Genomic DNA, 20558 nt, shown 5'->3' with positions numbered 1-20558 from the left:
CTCCTCCCCTCCCGGGGCTCACCGCAGCACCTGTCCGCGCCGGCGGGAGGCCCCGCCCCTCGGCCCCGCCCCGCCCCTCGGCCCCGCCCCTGCCGGGCGGGAGGCGCTTCCGGCGCCGCGGAGCGCGCTCTGCCCGCGGCTCCCGGGACTTCCGTTCCCGGGCTGTCACTTGGGGCTCCGCCCCTGGGCTGTCGTTCGAGGCTCCTCCCACGGAAGGCGTTTCGGGACCTCCGCGGCTGTCCGTTTCAGCTCCGCCCCCATATGGGCGGGGCCTCCCTCACCCCCGCCCCCGAGCCCGGCGCTCTGGGAGCGTGCGCGGCCTAACCCCGTCCGCGGCTCCGACACGCGGAGCCCACGTTCTTCCGGGGGCGCGCGCGCCTGTGCGGGTGCGTGCGGGTGCGTGCGTGAGCGTGCGTGAGCGTGCGCGCCCCCGCCGCCTGTGCCGGTGCTGCTCCCGCGCCCTCTGCCGCCGCAGCCGCCGCCGCTCGGGGTCCCCGAGACGCAACCCCGGCTGAGGAGCGCGTCGGCCGGCTGCCCAGCAGCGCCGCGGAGCCGAGGAGCGGAGCCGCGGAACCGGCGGGCGGGCGGGCGGGCGGACAGGTGAGCTCGCGGCGGGCCCCACGGGCCTCCCGTCAGGCCGGGGCGGGCAGCGCGGGCCGCGCGGGTCTGCGGGGGGCGCGGAGTGAAGGCCGGGGGGGCCGCGGGGTGGGGGCACCGCGGGGCGGCGCGCCGGCAGCCGGAAATGGCGGCGACCCTCTCTCCCGGCCGCGCGGGGGGGGGCCCGCAGGGCGGGGGCCGGCGGGGGAGGGGGCTTCGCGGAGCGCCGGCTGTGGCGGCCGGGCCGGGTGGGCGCTGCGACCTGGAAAGGGGGACGGGCGGGAAGGCGCGCCCCCCCTCCCCCGCCGCGGTCCCGGGCCCGCGCGAGCCTCGGTCAGGGGCGACCCGAGGGGTCTGTGCGGGCCGAGCGGCCCTGAGCTGGTCGGGGCACGGCCTCCCGCCGCGGCGTGCGTTCCCTTGTGGGTGGGCAGGCGGGGCCGCAGCCCCGGGGGCGGGGGGTCTCACGGGGGGCGCCGAGCGCCCTCGGTCCCTCCCCCATTCTGCCGGATCGCGGCCCGCGCGCGGCCTTTCCTCCGCCCCGCTGTCCCCGTGACCGACCCGGGGGTCTTCTCCTTCCTGGGGGCGGGGGGAGCGCCGCGAGCCGCGGCTGTGACCGAGCCACAGCGTCTGGTCCCGGGTCCCTGGGGTGCGGCGCGGGGAACGGGGATCTGACCCTTCGCGCGTCCGGATGAGTCGTCTGGTTTGCAGGGACCCTGCTTCTCGAGCCGCTTCGCCCCGCGGTCCTCGAGGAGACAGTGGGAGGGGCCGGCTTGGGGAGGGGCCGGGTGCAGGCCCGGGATGGGCGTCGGGCTCGGTTCCGCGGCGTTCTCCAGGCCGAGGAAACCGGGGTTCCCGTTTAACCCGCCGGTCGCGGCCGGGTGCTGCTGCGCTGCGTTAGCGTTGGACACCTTCGTCCTTAACTAGCTGTCCGTTGAGACGGACGTCCTAGCGCCAGAAACGCTCTGTCGCCGCGCCGTTCCCGCGGTTGCCCACCCGCGGGCCCCTAGCCCGGGCGCCGGCCACTCTGCGTGGATTTCGTGCTTCTTCCTCGTGAAATAGCCTGCCGAGTTCAGGGCTGAGCAGGGTCCGGGGCTGAAATGAGAAGCCGGATTTAAGGGCGTTGGGGACTTCATCCTTCGGTGTGCGAGCTGCTCCTTCCACCTGTGCCAGGGTTCTGGGGCTCAGGGCAGCTCCTGATGGCCCGCGGCCAGACCTACAGCTCCAGGAGCTGCTTCTGGCCGGCTGACTGTGGGGCTGATCTGTGTGATCCAGATGGCCTTGTCGCCGCAGCCGTCATTGTGGATGGTCATTGTGGACCAGCACAGGACTGCCGCGGACATGTGTGCGGCAGGACCCTCAGAGGCCGGCCGCCTTGGCCCTGGTGGAAGCAGAGCACCGGGGCTTGTGTGGGGAGCAGACCCTCGGCAGGCAGACGTGTGGTGGATTCTCTGTTCCTTGCCGAGGGACCCGTGTGGCCTCTGGGATGCCTGTCAGGCCTGTCCCCCCGCCCCTGCGACCAGCCTCCTACCTTTGGCCCTCTGACTCACCCTCCCCTGCCTCCGCAGCCTTCTTGCTGGTCTCTTGGCGAACTCTCTGCTCTCCAGTCTGCCGGGAACACTCACTTCCTCCTCCTCACACTCCATGAAGCCAGGCCCTCCGTGACTTCCCTGCATAGAGTTGTAGTCGCCACCTCCTGTTTCCGTCTCCCTTTCCTCCCTGGTTTTCCTGCAGCGCTTGGTTATTCTGACCATGTTTACTCTTTTACTACGAGATGGGTCCGTGGGGAGTCTGCTTTGTGTGAAGAACTGGCGTTGGCACATACCCAGGAAACACTTGTTGAGGCAATGGTAGTGATGAGCCCAGTGACCACGGTGCAGCTCAGTGGCTTGTCACCGGGAAGTCATTGTGAGTGTGCACTGAGCACTTAGAGGCCCTGGGTTCTGAGGGAAGTGTGGCAAGCACCTGCCCTTTGGGAAAGGGCAGCCAGTTAAACCATCAGAGAGCTGCTTGAGACCGCCCCCAAAATCTTTTTTGCAACTTCTAATTTAAATTATTTCAAAATAAGTTTTTATTTTTTTTAAAGATTTTATTTATTTATTTGACAGAGATCACAAGTGGGCAGAGAGGCAGGTGGGGGGTGGGGGAGCAGGCTCCCTGGGATCATGACCTGAGCCAGAGGCAGAGGCTTAACCCACTGAGCCAACCAGGCGCCCCTCAAAATAAGTTTTTAAAGTCAGATCTGGTGATAATGCTTCTAGAAATTTTGCCTTTGGTTACTTTCTTCCCTCTCCTCCCATTCCCGCCCCCCACCCCCCTGCTGCGGAAAAACCCCACATGCTAGTCTTAATACTTGGTGACATTTGTTGATTAAGTGGATTGAGATGGAGTAATCTGTAAGAAGAACTCGGCGGGGTGAGCCTCAGCCTGAGACTCCTTGCTGTGAGGCTCTGCAGCGGCAGAGCCTCTGAACCGAGGGACTCTGCAGCCCTTCTCATGCCCCTGTTAACGCAGAATGAGGGGATTCTCTTGTGTTTCTAAGGGGGGGTTCATTTTTTTTTTTTACATTTACTTATTTGTTTATTTATTTGGCACAGAGAGAGAGATCACAAGTAGTCAGGCAGAGAGAGAGGGGGAAGCAGGCTCCCCACCGCGCAGAGAGCCTGATGTGGGGCTCGATCCCAGGACCCTGAGACCGTGACCTGAGCTGAAGGCAGAGGCTTAACCTTCTGAGCCGCCCAGGCGCCCCTAAGGGGGGTTGTGTGAATTAAGGTGCTGTAGAGATTGAAAGGGTGCTGTGCGTGTCTGAGCCATTCTCGTTCTGAAGTCCTGGCGCGTGGTGGCTAGGCGGCACTGTGCTCAGCAGGGAGCTACCCTGGGGACCAGCGCCTTGCTCAGTCTCAGACCTGGAACGTGAAAATTGAGGCCTTCTGTACCAGTTCCTGACAGACCGCCTACCTGACACCACCATGCGGCACCCTAACACACACCCCTGCTGGACGGAGCCTCTTTAGAGCCTGAACGTGAGCGGCCCACAGTGGCCCTGAGGTGCAGTGGGGGCTCAGTAGGTGTTTGTTGGGCTAAATTGCAGCAGACTTGGGGGGTCGTGATAAGACAGAATTTTGTCGGGGCCGTTCAGTCGGTGAAGCGTCTGCCTTTAGCTCGGGTCTTGATTCTGGGGTCCCGGGATTGAGTCCCAAATTTGGCTCACAGTCTGTGGGGAGCCTGCTTCTTCCTCTCCCTCTGCCACCCCTCTCCCTGCTTGTGCACACGCAAGCGTTCTCTCTGTTTCTGCCAAGTAAATAAGTAAAATCCTAGAAAAAAGAATTTTGTCTAAGGTGGGAGTTGCTCCTAAAATCAGGGAGTAAGATGAGCACGGTACACACAGATGTAAGCACCCTTGAAAAATCCCTTAACTTTCCTGCAGCTCTGGTGTACGGAGAGCCACAGGCAAACAGTGGCGCACCCAGCGAGGCAGCCAGTTTTCCAGTAAAGAGACAGATCCCCGTGTCTTCTGGGGGCTGGTGTCAAGCTCGGTGACCAGTCTTTGCACAAGTGGCAAGGAGGCTCTTAGCGCTCAGTGGTGCGCTCATGAGTCTCCGGGCACTTTGTGAATAGCAGTTCGAACTACAGCATTCCTCAGATGACGCCTACGATGCTCTGATTGGGTCGTTAGATCGGAGCATCCTGTGTTGTAGATGTCCCCCCTGTGGGTCGGCAGAGTCTGTGCTAGACTTTTCTCCTGAAGATGATAAGACTAGGGCTCACACGACAGGGGCCTCACTAAAGTGGGGGTCACGGTACCTGCCCTGCCTGCCTGCTGGGGGAGTAGGCGGTGATAAGTGGAAAGGTGTCTCATCAACTCCTCCCTAATTATACGCGACAGCAATGCTGGAAAATGGTAGCAGTTCTATTTTATGAAAATGCTCCTCATTTGCGAGAGAGAATGACTGCGCCTCTCCTGTCCTGACACCAGGGCTGCCTCTCAAATAGTGACCTCTTAGTCTGAAGAGGATTAGCGGCTGGTCGGTTACCGGTAACTGGGAAGATTTAAGGATTAGATTGCCAAACAGCCTTCAGTTTAGATTTTGTCTCTCATCGTGCTCTGCATTGATTTTCTTTGAGGACATTGTACATTTGCAGGCATATTGGTTAACACTGAAACTGCAGAAATGGTGTATAGCTTCTCACTCTCTAAAGAGAGGAGTACGTAGTGAGACCAGGTGTGGGAGGTCATTCAGTATGCCATCTTAATCTGTTTCCACTCTCTCTCTCTTTTTTTTTTTAAAGGTCTATCTATACGGGGCACCTGGGTGACTCATTCGGTTGGGCGTTGGACTCTTGATTTCCACTTAGGTCAGGTCATGATCTCAGGGTCCTGGCATAGAGCGCCACGTCAGACTCCTCTCTCTCATCAGTGAGTCTGCTGGAGATTCTCTCTCAAATAAATCTTAAACAAAACAAGGGGCGCCTGGGTGGCTCAGTGGGTTAAGCCTCTGCCTTCAGCTCAGGTCATGGTCTCAGGGTCCTGGGACCAAGCCCGGCATCAGGCTCTCTGTTCAGTGGGGAACCTGCTTCCCCCTCTCTCTCTGCCCGCCTCTCTGCCTACTTATGACCTCTCTCTCTGTGTCAATTAATAAATAAAATCTTTAAAAAAACAAAACAAAACAAAACACACCTATCCATTTGTTTTTTAGGGAGAGATAGAGTGTGCAGAGGAGAGGGGCAGAGAGAGAGAGAGAGAATCCTTTTTTTTTTTTTTTAAGATTTTATTTATTTGTTTGACAGAGAGAGACAGTGAGAGAGGGAACACAAGCAGGGGGAGCAGGAGAGGGAGAAGCAGGCTCCCCGCTGAGCAGGGAGCCCAATGTGGGGCTCGATCCCAGGACCCTGGGATCATGACCTGAGCCGAAGGCAGACGCTTAAGGACTGAGCCACCCAGGCACCCCCAAGAGAGAGAGAATCGTTGAGCAGACTTCCCACCGAGCACAGAACCCAGTGTGGGGCTCCATCCCAGGACCTCAAGATCATTACCTGAGCTGAAACCAAGACTCAAGTACTTAACCTCCCGGGCACCCCTTTATCGGTTTCCTATTCAAGGACTGAACCATATATGTTAAAATTCACTTCATTCCAAAATCAGTCTGTATTGTTCATGTATCCGTATAAATGGTTTTTAAAACTTAGCTCTGAGGGTTCCTGGCTGGCTCAGTTGGTTGTGTGTCTGCCTTCGACTCAGGTCATGATCCCAGGGTCCTGGGATCGACACCTGGATCAGGGGTCCCTGTTCAGCAGGGAATCTGCTTCTCCTTCTCACTCTCACTCTGTGTGCGCTCGCTCTCTCTCAAATGAATAAATAAAATCTTTAAAAAATAAGAATAGAAAAAAACACTTAGTCTTTGGCAGAAACCCAACTAATATTTTTAAATTATGTGATATGTTACGAGTGATCGGTGAATATTCCTTGAATGGATGAGTGTGATTGAACCTTATTTGTCATCATGGGCTATTTGTAATTTTATTATCTTTTTAATTTTTCTACATTGAATATGTATCACCGGCATATATGGTGGTTGGATGAAATATTCAGTCATTTAGTGTCTCCATTGCTATGTTCTGGGAAATTCTATGCCAGATGGCTATAGAGTTGCAGTCCTGGGAGTCAGAGGATTGGAATGCTGACTTGCACCCCTATCAGCTGTGCCCCATCCTGGCTGTCTGTGGGATGGCCAGCCCCTTTCTTCGACAGCACTCGCTGCTGGTGCCTCTGTCTGTGTCACAGGGTGGCGTGGTATAGTGAAACCTACGGAACCCAGATCTCCTGTCTGTCTTGTAACTTTGCATTGGTTCAGGGGCTGGGGGCTGGGTTCAGTCAGTCCTGGTATAGTGGCGGGGAGAGGGCTGGAAGCGCACAGCCCCAGCTAAGTTGCAGGCCCTGGGCATGAGAGGCTGGGCTCGGCAGAGCAGGCCTGTGCTTTCCCCCCCTGCCTATTACTGGAAGGGATTAGCCCAGAGCAAATGTTTGATTTTTAGCTAGGCAGTCCCATTGAATTTTTCTTATTAAATAGAAGTGTCTTGGGGCACCTGGGTGGCTCAGTTGTTAAGTGTCTGCCTTGGGCTCAGGTCATGATATCAGGGTTCTGGGATCGAGCCTCATGTTGGGCTCCCGCCCAGGTGGGAAGCTTGCTGCTCCCTCTCCCATTGCTTGTTCCCTCAGTCTCTCTCTGTCAAATAAATAAGTAAAATCTTAAATAAAGAAAGAAAGAAATAGTGTCTTTGGTGAGAGGGTGTTTCTCTAAGATAAATAATGAAAAGTTTCTAGGTCAAAGAGTACAGACTTCAGAATTTTGCCATATATTACGAAGTTTATATTCTCTGTGACAATGTGTGTCTTTCTCTCTTCACTCACATGAGATCTTAAGGTTTTATGTTTTGGTGCTCATTAAGCTATTGCTATAGGGTTTGATAGTAATATCTCAGTTTTTTGTTTTTTTTGTTTTTTTTTTTTTTGCCAGTTGCAATAAACTGTGCTGTTAAGAACTTAGTTTTAAATAAAATGAGTTTAGTTATAAAAGACCTTTTAAAAATTATGTAAAACCAATCAATATCTGTTTTTTAACTTAAAAAGCAGTTGTGTTCTGGGTAAAGATTTTTGCTGGGTGTATTTATCTTGTACTTTGAATCATGAGGCTCTTCACATCTAAATCTAAAGTTCAGAATTTTTTTTTTTTAAGATTTTATTTATTTATTTGACAGACAGAGATCACAGGTAGGCAGACAGGCAGGCAGAGAGAGAGGAGGAAGCAGGCTCCCCGCCGAGCAGAGAGCCCGATGCGGGGCTCGATCCCAGGACTCTGAGACCATGACCTGAGCTGAAGGCAGAGGCTTAACCCACTGAGCCACCCAGGCGCCCCAAAAGTTCAGAATTTTTAAGTGGAATCCAGTGGTCCAGTTTTATTTTGAGATGAAAATAGAAAGTCTACAACTTAAGCATGACAGTTATCTGTGAAGTTTTTCCTAACCTGTCTGAGCAAAGTTGGTACCGAAACAGTACGTTTTCTCGTGGAATTCACTTAGCGGATCCCTTGTTCCCAACCCTCCAGTCACAATCCCTCTGTGAACAGGCCGGTTCACTTAAGGCACAGCAGCTGCAATTCCCAGGACAGCCTTGCACGGTAGCTGTTACCAAGTTTTCTAGATGAGGAAACTGACAGTTACACGTGTTCTCTAGTGTAAGGTGTGCTATTGAAGACGGAGCCCAAAAGATACTGTCACAAGCTAAAATAACAACATACACAGTTTACACCTCTTATTTTTTTATTTTTTGAAAGATTTTATTTATTTTTATTTTTTATTTTTTAAAGATTTTATATATTTATTTGTCAGAGAGAGAGAGAGAGAGAGAGAGCGCGAGCGAGCACAGGCAGACAGAGTGGCAGAGGGAGAAGCAGGCTCCGTGTGGAGCAAGGAGCCCGATGTGGGACTCGATCCTAGGATCATGACCTGAGCCAAAGGCAGCCGCCCAACCCACTGAGCCACCTGGGCGTCCCGAAAGATTTTATTTATTTATTTGACCGAGAGACAGCAAGAGCAGGAACACAAGCAGGGGGAGTGGGAGGGGGAAGCAGGCCCCCCCGATGGGGCTCCATCCCAGGGCCATGGGTTCATGACCTGACCCAAAGGCAGATGCTCACCAGCTGAGCCCCCCAGGTGTCCCATGGTTTACACCTTTTAAACTGCTGTTTCTATTGGTGCTGCTCTCTGTCGCCCCGCCCCGCCTGGTTGGGTAAGGCCGTTATCAGCAGCACCCTTCTTCCTGCTGGGTGTCCTCCCACACTTGTTTCATCTGCTTCTGCTTTTTCTTTCAGAAAAATGCACCCATGGAGGGGACGCCCGGGTGGCTCAGTGGGTTAAACGTCTGCCTTCAGGTGGGGTCGACTCCCGCGCCGGGCCCCCTGCTTAGAGGGGAGCGTGTTTCTCCCCTACCTGCCGCCCCCCCTTCTCCTCCTCCCTCTCTTTCTCTTTTTCTCTCAAATAAATAAATAAAATCTTAATTTTTTTTAACCCATGGAATGCATAACTGTAACATCCAAGGGGACCCTTGACAGCTGGTAGGTCAGTCTGTCCAGCCGGCTGTTCACATCATCCTGTCCTCACTCAGGCCAGTGGATTGCAATGCAAAAAGGTATTAATGGTGCGGGCGCACTCTTGAACCTATGGTATTTTAGCAGAAATAAGCAAACCTTTATAAGTGTCTGTAATTTATACCTTTTACTTGTGACATATTTTGAACTGGTCACAGAGTCATAGCTTGTTGTAGGGCAGATATGGGTAAGCCTGTCAATGAGTCAGACCCACAGGGGCACCTGGGTGGCTCAGTGGGTTAAGCCTCTGCACATCGGGCTCTCTGCTCAGCAGGGGGCCTGCTTCCTCTCCCCCCTCCCCCCCCCCCCGCTCTCTCTGTGCCTGCCTCTCTGCCTACTTGTGACCTCTGTCTGTCAAATAAATGAATAAAGTCTTTTAAAAAAAAAAAAAAGACCCACATGCTCCACGCAGTAGTGGGTAGTGGCCTGTGGACTTGATCCTGGCTTCTCCCTAGAATAACGGTCCCTCTGACGGACAGCTCACCTTGGTGGTGGTCACAGGTGCAGAACAGCAAACAGTTCAGTACAGCCTCGCCTAATTAGATGCCCCCCTCCCCCTGCCAAAGCCCTGAAGACAGGTCTTCCATATATGTTTTAAATTTTTATTAGTTTATTTGTCAGAGAGACCGAGCACAAGCAGGGGGAGCGGTAGCAGAGGGAGAAGCAGACTCCCCACTGAGCAGAGAACCTGTTGCCAGGCTCAATCCTGGGACCCCAGAATCATGCATGACCTGAGCCGAAGTTAGACGCTTAACCCGCTGAGTCACCCAGGTGTCCCAGGTTTTCTGTATATGTATATATTTTTTTAATTTATTTATTTGAGAGAGAGAGGATAAGAGAGCAACAAGGAGCCCGACACGGGGCTTGATTCCAGGACCTGGGATCATGACCTGAGCTGAAGGCAGATGCTTCACCGAGGAGCCACCCGAGTGCGCCGCCCGTAATCCGCCCGGCCCCGCCATCCCGCCAGGGTTTCTGTAATTTTAAAAGCAGATTAATGACATGGATTTTTTTTTTTAAGTTTAAGACGTAAAAAGAAAGCACCTTTTACATCCAAGAAGTGTGCAACAAGGTTGCCTGGTGAGCATGGAGCCTGACACAAGGCTCGATCTCACAACCCTGAGATCACAGGCTGAGCCGGGATCAGGATCCGGGTGCTCAGCTGATGTAGCCACTTAGGCGCCTCAACAGCTTTGTAAACTTTGTCTGTATATGTGTTTGTTTTTGTTGTAAAAATATAGTAAAGGGTTTTAATGTACTTTATCCAGGTGAGGCTTAATGCCCAAGGAGGTACGTTCTTTGTGCTTTGGGTAGGGACAGAGTGCTCCCGTTTGTGAAGCAGGTAACTGAGAATCAAGTTTTACAGCACTTGGGGGTCAGACCTGGATTTGAATGGCAACCCCACGAATCCCCAGCAGTGACCTCGAGCAGATTCCTCGGTGTTTCTGAGCCTCCGTCTTCTCATCTGCAGATTGGAGTACTGTTACTGTGTACAGGCACCATTGCAAGCACTTCACACGAGCTCGGTCGCAGACATACCAACTAGATTGTTTCTATTTCCATTGGACAGAGGGGAGGTGGAGATGCTGAGTAGCTCGTCCCGGTTACTGAGCCCATGAGCGGCTCAGCTGAGTTCCAGCCCAGTCAGGTGACCTCAGAGCTGCCCTCCCACCACCTGGTGGACCACATGCCTGTCCAGCAGACTTCTTAGGAACATCTGGTGGTGTCTAGGGCATGTGTGCCTCTAGATACCTGCACATGGGAGGCACCCCCGAAGTTGTGGCTGCCGGGTTGGTATTAGAGCAGTGATCACAAGTTCTGCCACAGTTGTACCAGCCCTCTGTTTTGACGTATGCGCATGTATTTTCACACTCACTACCTCTGACATCAGGCCATCTCTCTTACATTTGGGTCACCAGCACCGTGTACCTGGTTTCAGGCTAGATTTGTCAGGATAGCTTGATTCTGGTCACGGCTGTAGAAGGGGTCACTGAAGCCGTGTCCATCTTACTTCATCAGAGCCTGGCCCTCTTGCCAGGGGACTGTCACACTGAGCAGTAGGGATCACAGTGCAGGGAAGTCACGCCATTTCCAGCAGGTGTGTTTGGGGGTTCTCTTGGAGGCACAAGACATTGGGCCTCATCTTCTGTGTTTTATGAACTCTCACGCCCTGACTTTAGGAAGCTCTTCCTAGCAGGCGTTTGCTTGGTTGCGCATTGCTCTCTGCCCTTTCTGCCATGATAAAAAGGACATCTGGGTCCTCTGGCTCTGCATGCCGATTCTGATACCCAGTTTGCAGAGAGCCTGGTGCTTCCCTGTGTCGAAAAGTACCTGTGGCTTTACTGTCCCGAGATTTTAGGTGTTGTGAGCTTAAAACATCAACAACCAAACATCCTAATGCTCATTACTTTTATGAGAAATATTTTGTCTCCCACTGTCTAGTTTCGTGTTTAGATTTGGGAATATATTAAGGTTTTCTGGAAACTTTTGGTCATAAGTATCTGTTCTGTCCTAGAATCGTTTCTCTCCACAGTGTGCGTGGAGGAGGACGTGCCGTCTGCAGGGCTGGAGGGTGGGAATGTCGTGCTCTGGGTGCTGGACTTTAGCTTGGTTCAGGCTGTCCTTATCCAGTGGGATTAGAAACTCTTAGTGCCACGCGGCTGTCCTATCACACAGCCTCACTTTGTGTCACCCAGATTCATTGCCCTGTCGTTCGCACCTCCGAGGACGAGTGGGCAGGACTGGGGGGCGGCGTCAGAAGTGGTGTGCATTTGTTAGAGGACAGGTTCTCTCCCAGGTCAGTCCACACGTAACCTCCTTTCTGAGGAATACTTTTTTAGAGGATGTCCAGTTTTTACTCGTTTATTCATTCATTTATTTTTTAATCTCCTATTTTATTAATCCACATATTTATTGAGATTTTGCTCAACTTCTGACCTCCTTTTCCTTTTAACTTACTGTATCTTTTTTTTTTTTAACTTACTGTATCTCAAGCATCAGTTAACTAAAGAAAATCCTTACTTGGTTTCTGGACACAGTCATTACCGATAAAAGTAATTTAACACCCATTCACTGAATGCCGGCCTGGACTCGGGACAGTCGCTCCGTCTGTAAGTTAGAAGGTCTTTGCGGGGAGCGAGGAGTGCGTTTTGGCAGCTGTCAGTTTGGGAAGCCCAAGGTTGTGTGCAGGCGCATGGCCCTGGGCTGAGTCTTTCTGTACTTCCTGAAGCTCCTGTCTGCGCGGCCTGGGCCGGTAGTTCGTGAGGGCGGGGCGCTCCCTTCACGGTAGGAGTGCGCGGCCAAACTAGGCGTGGGGCGTGTTGCGGGGCGTGTTGCGGGGCGTGTTGTGGGCCGTGCTGGTCTTCCTTCTCTCGTCTCAGGTTTCAACCCATTCCCTCTCAGTGCTTTGTTGGTTGGTGGGAGGTGGCCCTTGAAGAAGTGACCAGTTTACTCTTTGTATTCTCTTTCTTGTAAGGCTCAGCTTTTGTTGCTTTTTATTTTTCTCAGAAGTAAGGAGGAGAGGGGCGCCTGGGTGCCTCAGTGTGTTAAGCCTCTGCCTTTGGCTTGGGTCGTGATCTCAGGGTCCTGGGATCGAGCCCCGCATCGGGCTCTCTGCTCAGCGGGGAGCCTGCTTCCTCCTCTCTCTCTGCCTGCCTCTCTGCCTACTTGTGTTCTCTGTCTGTCAAATAAATAAATAAAACCTTAAAAGAAAAAAAGAATTAAGGAGGAGAGATAAAATCTTCTGGGGTTCCTGTATTTCCAGCGACTTTAGGAATTCTTTACATTGGAAATTCATTTTCAGTTAGGAATAAATATAGAACACCCGTGACGTTGGCATCATCTTGTTTTCCACATTCGTTGACTCTTGTTTAGAATTTCTTTGACTGTATTAGTGGGGTTAATTGGTGCCAGTTCTGTTCTGTAGTATACTGATTTTTTTTTTCCTTTCAGAATAGATACCAAATTCAGAGTCAGACATTCAGACCCGTGGGTTTCTGAGTCTGCCCCAGCACTGGCGGTGCAGGCCTTCCCTTGCCCGAGGCAGGCGCTCCCGGACCCGCCCGCTTTTTGAATGTTCTTTGGCAGGTAGTGCCTGGTTCATCACAGATCTTAGAGGAAAATCCCTGGTCTTTGGAACATCCATTATATTTTTTTCTCTCTCTTTTTTTTCTTTTAAGATGTTATTTATTTGAGAGAGGGGAAGTGCGTGCCTGCGCATGTTTGGGGTGGGGAGGGGGGCAGAGGGAGAGGGATAGGCAGACCCCATGGGGTGGATCACAACCTGAGCTGAAGCCCAGAGTTGTACGCTCAACTGACTGAGCCACCCAGGGGCCCCTGTTGTATTTCATTGCTTAGTGTTTTTATTTTTAGCAGTTTTTCTTCTATACAGTTAGATCCAGAGTGCATGAGGCAAAGCAGCAGTACCTTCCCAGTCTTCACCCTTCCTTCCCAGAGAGGTTTGCCGGTGGTCGTCCACCGCTCTTGCGCTGTGCTCTGCCCTGTTTCCCGATGGCTCACCTCACAAATTACCTGTACCTTCCATCCTGATCAAGGCCGCAGCACCTTTGCCTCCCGTCTTCACTCTTGGCGGTCCCTCCGCGCACCCGTTCGTCTTTTTTTTTTTTTTTTTTTTTTTTTACAGTATTAACCTTTTTCTTGGCTTCTGTATTTTGAGATTCCCATCGTATGGTGCATTATCTTTGTGGCCTGGAATTTCCATTTGGGCAGTCTGTCTTCCTGCCAATGGCCAGACAGTGGCTCCGGAGGCTGCCTGTCCAGCCACAATCCTGGTTTGACCCACAGAAGACAGAGAGGCTGGAGAGAGCTCATGGCACCATAGAGGCCTCTGGATCTGGGAGGAAAACCCCCAGAGACTGTGAGAAAGGAGCCTGTGGCGTGGCTTCGTCCTTCTTCATGCCTTCATTGCTGAACGACAGCACCTAGTTTGCAGGCCATGAAGCCTGGGTCTGGGGACACTCGGGGCAAGCCGTCTCCATGCTGAGGAGGCGCGGCTCACAGCTGTACCTGCGGTTGCTTTTCCAGTCCTTGCATCATCCAGATGCTTGTATTGAGACACACTTGTTTTCAGTGCCATTATCTAAGGGTGTGTATGGAAATACCACAGAATTTATAGCTTTTGTAAAGTGAGGCGGCCTCAGATAATCATGGAGGTCTTCGAAGGCAGTATGCTGAGAATGGAACGAAACGGGCCAAGTGGGCCTCCCATGCGGGATTTCACGTGCGCAGGAGGCACCCTGCAGGTCTTGGGGAAAGACAGGCCATTTGCCCGGGAGGGTGGGGGTTTTCGGGAACTTGGGGCTCTGGGTGAAGCTGGTCTTTGTCTCCTGCCATGCCCATGTTAACCCCAGGGGAAGCAGACTCCCTGTGGATGAAGGCCTTTCGAAGAAAGTACGGGAGAATTTACTTTTGGCTTTGGGATAGAGAAGTACTTTTGAACAAAAGCAAAAAAAGGGAAGCATCATCAGTTTGCAAAGATTTGTTACATTCAGTTATGTAAAATTAGGAATTTGTGAGCTCTGTTGCACAAGAGTGTGCACAGGTTAACAGCACTGAGTGTGCACTGAAAAATGGTTAAGGTGGTAGGTTTTGTTTTTTACTGCAGTGGAGAAATTTAAGAACTCGTGTTCATCAAAAGATACCGTAATAAGTGAAGAGAACTGTGAACAAGGAGATTTTTGTTGGTGTTTGTAGCCAGTAAAGGACTGGTGTCCCAGAGAGAAGTCCTGTAGCCCCTCGGGCACTGACCACAGTCGCACTGCCTGCGGGCAGACAGAAAGCAGTGCTCCCCGCTCCCCACCCGGGATGAGGACTTGGCCGAGCAAGGCGCTGCTCTGCCTGGCGCTCACCTGCTGCTCGTCACTCGGGGGCGGGGAGCAGTGGCTGGTAGGGTGTTGGGCGGTGTGTCCTCTGGGGGCAGGTGGCGCGCCTCACCCAGTAGAGACTGCCAGTTCCCTGGGAGCCCAAGTTCCACTTTTAGGTTTACTCCCAGCAGCAGTTCTTCCTAAATGGTTGTGGTGAAGGACCAGTTTCTTTAATTTCCAGTCTGTCGAAGACTGATAATACATTTGTAAACTACAATGAAAATGACTAACTAGAAAAATAAGTGACAAACAAAACATAAAATACAAGCCCAGATTTTTTCTTCTCTTTTACTTATTTATTTATTTATTTATTTATTTTTTAAAAGATTTTATTTACTTATTTGACAGGCAGAGAGGCAGGCAGAGAGAGAGGAGGAAGCAGGCTCCTCGCTGAGCAGAGAGCCCGATGTGGGGCTCGATCCCAGGACCCGGGATCATGACCTGAGCCGAAGGCAGAGGCTTAACCCACTGAGCCACCCAGGCACCCCTTCTCTTTTATTTTTTAAAATGAACGTAAAATAAACATGACTCCCCCTTTTCGGGTGTACGGTTCTCTGAGTTTAATACATAGAGATTTGTGGGGCGCTCACCCTGCTGAGGACGTCGAGCACTCCGTCAGCAGGAGTCAGCCCCTTGCCCTCAGCAGACTGGCCATCGGAGTCACCTGAGTTGCGGACAGACTGCTTTGGTCCTTTTCATTAGCAACTTCCCAGCACTTTTCCTGGGGCGGCCGCCCCATTTCACGTCCTAGCAGCGTGACCATTCTACTCGTGGCTGACCCTCATCCGCCCTCGGTGTGGTCCGGTCAGTTTTTTAGCCATTCTCATAGGTGTGTAGCGATAGTGTAGTTTTAATTTGCTTTTCCCAAATGAACAAAGGCGTGGAGTATCGTTTCCTGTGCTTATTGGTATTACCGTAACAGTTTGCGAACGTTTGCTGTCAAGCTCTGCCAGTCTCACTACACCCGAGCCGGCTGGCGTTGGCCTAAAATATCTTGCACAGCGGGAATTGCTCAGGGATGTTCAGAGCAGCATTGTGATAGCAAACCCTGGGAGTGTCAGCATCCTTCAGTGGAAGAATGGATTGATAAGTTGTGGTCTGTTTACAAACCGGAGTCTGTCCAGACCTGAAACGCCGTTCGGCTGCATCCAGCGGTGTGGGTGTGACCTAGAGACATGCTGAGTTTCAGAAGCAAGTCCTAGAAGGTTGTATTTAGGGTTAGGCCATTTTTATAAGTTCAAGAAGTTAAAACTAAATAATGTTTAGGGAGAAACATGTGAGGTAATACTTCTAAAGCAAGAGAATCATAAACATTAAGTCAGGATAATGTACACAGGAAGAACACAGGAAGTTTCAAGATTGCTGGTAATTTTCAAGGCTTCAGTTTGAAGCGTAGGATTGTGGTGTTTATCACTCTGCACTGTAAGTTCTGTATCCCCCAGGTGCCTGGGTGGCTTAGTCGGCCAAGCAGCCGACTCTTGATTGCCCCTCAGGCCTTGATCTCAGGGTCATGAGTTCAAGCCCCACATTGGGCTCCACACTGGGCGCGCAGCCAACGTAAAATAAAACATAGGTGTGTGTGTGCTTCATGTATTCCATTCTGTGTGTCATATACTACATAAAAAATGCTTACAACAAAAATAGCTTTCCTTTTAAAATGTTTTCAGATATGTCCTCCCAGCGTCGGCACATGCTTCGCTGTCTCCCCAAACAGTAGGTCGGCTCAGCGGCAGCTTCTAAACCTGTGCTGAGGCCACATCTGGGAACACAAGAGTCGGAGTACTTGGCTCTTTTCCCTGAAGGTCTCTAAGTCTTCTGAGGAGCATGGACAGGACCTGTGCAGACAGGGTTTTTGTCTCTTTGTGTATTTTGTTCACTGATGAATCTCCAGCTTGGAGAACAGAGTGTGGCATGCAGCCGGGGCTCTGTCAACAGCAGTGGAACAAGTGAGCAACACAGATGCTCGCTCAAGGCCCGGGATGGCTCCCCAGGATGCGAGAGGGCTCTGCTGTTTGTGCTGGAAGAGTGGCCAGGAAAGGGTTCCCTGAGTCAGGGATGTCTCTGCAGGGCTCCGTGGCCCAGGTAGGAGCTCTCCACATGGCAGGAAGCAGGGCAGGGTGTTTGTTTGTTTGTCTGTTTTAGATTCTAATGTCTTTATCTTTAACTCAAGCATACAAGAGAATCTAATCTTTTTCTCTTATAGTAACACATCATGTGTTATTTGTCACGGGGGTACTGGTCTGTGACTCGTCAGGCTTACACACTTCACAGCACTCACCACAGCCCGTACCCTCCCCAGTGTCCATCCCCCAGCCACCTTCTCCCTCCCCCCCCCCCCCCGCAGCCCTCAGTTTGTTTTGTGAGATTGGGAGTCTCTTACGGTTTGTCTCCCTCCCGATCCCATCTTGTTTCATTTTTCCCCTCCCTTCCCCCCATGGCCCCCCGCCCTGCCTCTCAGATTTCTCATACCAGAGAGGTCATATGATAATTGTCTTTCTCTGATTGACTTACTTCGCTCAACATAATACCCTCTAGTTCCAGCCACGTCGTTGCAAACGGCAAGATTTCATTTCTTTTGATGGCTGCATAGTATTCCATTGTATGTATAGCTCACACCTTCTCTATTCACTCATCTGCTGATGGATGTCTAGGTTCTGTCCGTAGTTTGGCTGTTGTGGACGTTGTGAAGCAGGGTGTTGTTTTAGACGAGCGCAGGTGTTCGTGTGTGACAGTCCTGTGTCTGCCTAGGACAAGTGGTCCTGCCAGTCATGTCCCGAGGCCCAGTGGACACGGTGGTGGGAAGATGCTGGTGGTGGGCAGGGCCTGTGTCCAAAACAGCCCTGAAGGGCAGGCCAGGGAGCTGGATTTTGGTGCTGCAGCCTGTTGGGAGGGTCCGAGAAGGACCTGAGGGGTGTGGTGAGGGGAGCAGACTGTGTGGCAGTGAGGGAGGACTGACTGAGGAGGACAAACCCTGTGTCTTCCAGAAATCCCTCCCTCTTACCAGGTTTCTGCCTCTTGTCCCTGGCAGTCTCTCACCATTTTAGAGCCCCCTGCTTCCCTGCTTGTGTGTGTATGTGCCTTCTGGTCTGCCCAGCCCTTGTGTTCCTTCTAGCAGCACAAACCAGGATGCACTACAAGGAGGCAAAATGTGCCCCTCGGTTTGTTTTTAAAGACGTGATGTTACTAACGAAGACCCAGCCCAGAGACTGTGGTTTGACCTTCCCGGGGTGGGAACTGGGGGCAGACCTCTGACAGCAGCTTCTGGATTACAGCAAGTGCAGTGCGGGGAGGCCTGACTGCTCTCTGAACCTTGACTCTGGGTCTCAGGGACGCCTCGAAATAAGTAGGAACAGGTTTAGGAAGAAAAACACGACGCAGTGTTGCTTCAGACAGCAGGTGGTGAATTCCCACATCATCACCCCAGGGAAATACAAAGACGTCTGAAGGGACTGAGCCCAGTGAGCACTGCCCACCGTGTCGGCAGAGCTGGGACGTTGCTGGCGACGCTTCGTGGGTTCTGGCGTGGCTTCGGCTGTGGAGCTGCCTGTGGCGCCAGGGGCTGGGGAGACGGAACCGGGGGGTACTTGGCAAGAAACTGGCAACCCTTGCTGGGGGCGAAAGCGTCAGCAGATGCCGAACCAGTGTTCTTTCTTCAGTTTGTAGGGTGCGGGGTCACGTGCTTCGGGTGATCTGTGTTCCTGCATGGAGAAGGGTCTGTTTCTTCTCATCACTGACGTACCCCGGCTCGTTACAGAGAAGGTGGACAGTGAAGTATTAAGGCTGTAGCTTTTTTCAGAAGTTGAATTTAGTGATGAAAAAACCCACAAAACTTCATGATTTCTTTCTCTAGCAACTTTCTGCCCTATGACCTCCCACAGCCTTTCTGTTTGCCCTTCCTGATGGGTTCCCGATATCACATACGTAAGAATGAAATAGGCCCCTTGCACTTACAGTTTGTCTCTTAGTTACAGGCCTGTTCCCCCGTCACGGAGCTTCCGAGAGCGCGCGCTGCCTGGCAGTGGTTAGTTCCTGTTGGAACACAAACTTCGGAAATGTATGTGAAGTAGTGTAGAAATTTAATAGTTTCTGACTCAAAATACAAAATACCAATTTGAGTAATATTCACGGCAGCTACGTTTTTCCTTAAAGGGCCAGATGGAGTATTTTTAGGCTTTGTGGTTTCACAGCCTCTGTTGAGAGCCGCCGTAGACGTCACAGGAAGAGAGGGATGCGGCGCTGTCCAGACGAGTTCGTAAACATAGGCGGCCAGGTCCAGGTGACTGGAGAGTCTTATGTTCCATTTGGTTTTCTTATCGTATCTAACTTGCTTTGAGAACAAGTAATCTTAATTATAGATTGCTTTTTAAATGCAGGTAAAATTGACCTACAGTTACATGCACAGATCTTAGTAAATTTCAGTGAGTTTTGGAGTATGCACACACTTGTGAAATCACTCCCCCAGTTTAAGTCAGAATGTCTCTGTCCTCCTGGAAGGCTCCCATCAGTGCCCTCGAACACCTTCCTGGTTTATGTCACAACAGGCTTTGTCCTGTTTTTATTCTTTTAATAAATGGAATCATTTCGGGTCCAGCTTGTTTGTCTTGCATAATGTATTTGAGGATTTTATTGGTTGTGTCTGTATGATACCCTGTTTTTATTGGCGAGTGGTGTCCCCTACGGAACTGACCGAGCCGTGATCGGTCCTTTGTTGCTGGTCGTTGGTGGTGTCCACTCCCAGAGCTCATGTTGTGTCACTTCATGCTCGGGGAGGAACCCTGAAGGTCTCTGGGCACACCCGTCCCTGCCTCTGCTCTCACTGAACTTGTACGTGTCCTCTGACCCCACAGGCCAATGTTGGTAACTTTTGCTTTCTCCACTGCTATGTATTTTCTTAAAACACTAAAGAAGAAACCGTCCCTGAGCTTCACCCCTTCCCGAAGACCTGCGGCCTCACTAACTCTGGGGTTTATTGTAATTCAGATCTTCGTGGGTTCTTTTAGTCTCCGTTTTTCTTTCCTTTTCTTTCTTTTTTTTTTTTTTTTAAGATTTTATTTATTCATTTGACAGAGAGATCACAAGCAGGCAGAGAGGCAGGCGGAGAGAGAGGAGGAAGCAGGCTCCCCGCTGAGCAGAGAGCCCGATGCGGGGCTCGATCCCAGGACCCTGAGATCATGCCCTGAGCCAAAGGCAGACACTTTAACCCACTGAGCCACCCAGGCGCCCCTAGTCTCTGTTTTTCTAAAAATGTCTTTATTTCACCTTTGTTTCTGAGGGATGTTTTTGCTGCAAATAGCATTCTGGTTTGACGGGTGTTTATTTCCACACTTCAGCGATGTGCTCCGCTACCTTCTGGTGTCAGTGATTTCTGATGAGAAGCACGTGACTCCGACGATTGTCCCCGTGTGATCCTGTCAGCTTTCTCCGATTGCAGGATTGCCTCCTGACCTTTGGTTTGCAGTGGTTTGATGATAATGTGCCTAGGCGTGGTTTTCTTCTTATTAATTTTATACCCTGCAGCCACAGTAATTTTTTTAAGGATTTTATTTATTTATTTGACAGAGAGATCACAAGCAGGCAGAGAGGCAGGCGGAGAGAGAGGAGGAAGCAGGCTCCCCGCTGAGCAGAGAGCCCGATGTGGGGCTCGATCCCAGGACCCTGGGATCATGGCCTGAGCCGAAGGCGGAGGCTTTAACCCACTGAGCCACCCAGGCGCCCCCAGCCACGGTAATCTTAAAACATAAACAACTGCTTCTGTTGCCTGTTCCCATAAACCTGTGCTCTTAGGGAGCTGCCCGCTCTCACTTCAGGTGCCCTCCTTCACTGAGCTCACTCTCCACTCTCGGATTGTACCTCCCGTTTGTCGTTCTGTTCCCAATGCCTGGCACGTGAGAGGACTCAGTAAATATTTTCAAATAAGTGATCATGGAGGATAAAAAAT

General features: G+C 51.8%; 1 protein-coding gene across 2 annotated transcripts in view; it reads left to right on the top strand.

Moving 5' to 3' along the window:
• Nucleotides 1–317: 317 nt before the first annotated feature.
• DNAJC5 (DnaJ heat shock protein family (Hsp40) member C5) overlaps nucleotides 318–20558 on the top strand; it is a 38943-nt gene continuing 18702 nt past the window's right edge. The window contains exon 1 of one of the 2 annotated variants that reach the window (XM_080812885.1): nucleotides 318–600. The gene's annotated coding sequence lies outside the window, so the exon portion shown is untranslated. The remainder of the gene's footprint in view (nucleotides 601–20558) is intronic. The other variant, XM_080812884.1, reaches the window with a different exon arrangement.

This window comes from Martes martes (assembly GCF_963455335.1).
Source record: "Martes martes genome assembly, chromosome: 9".
Classification (NCBI taxonomy): Eukaryota; Metazoa; Chordata; class Mammalia; order Carnivora; family Mustelidae; genus Martes; species Martes martes.
This window is presented reverse-complemented; position numbering and strand designations above follow the sequence as displayed.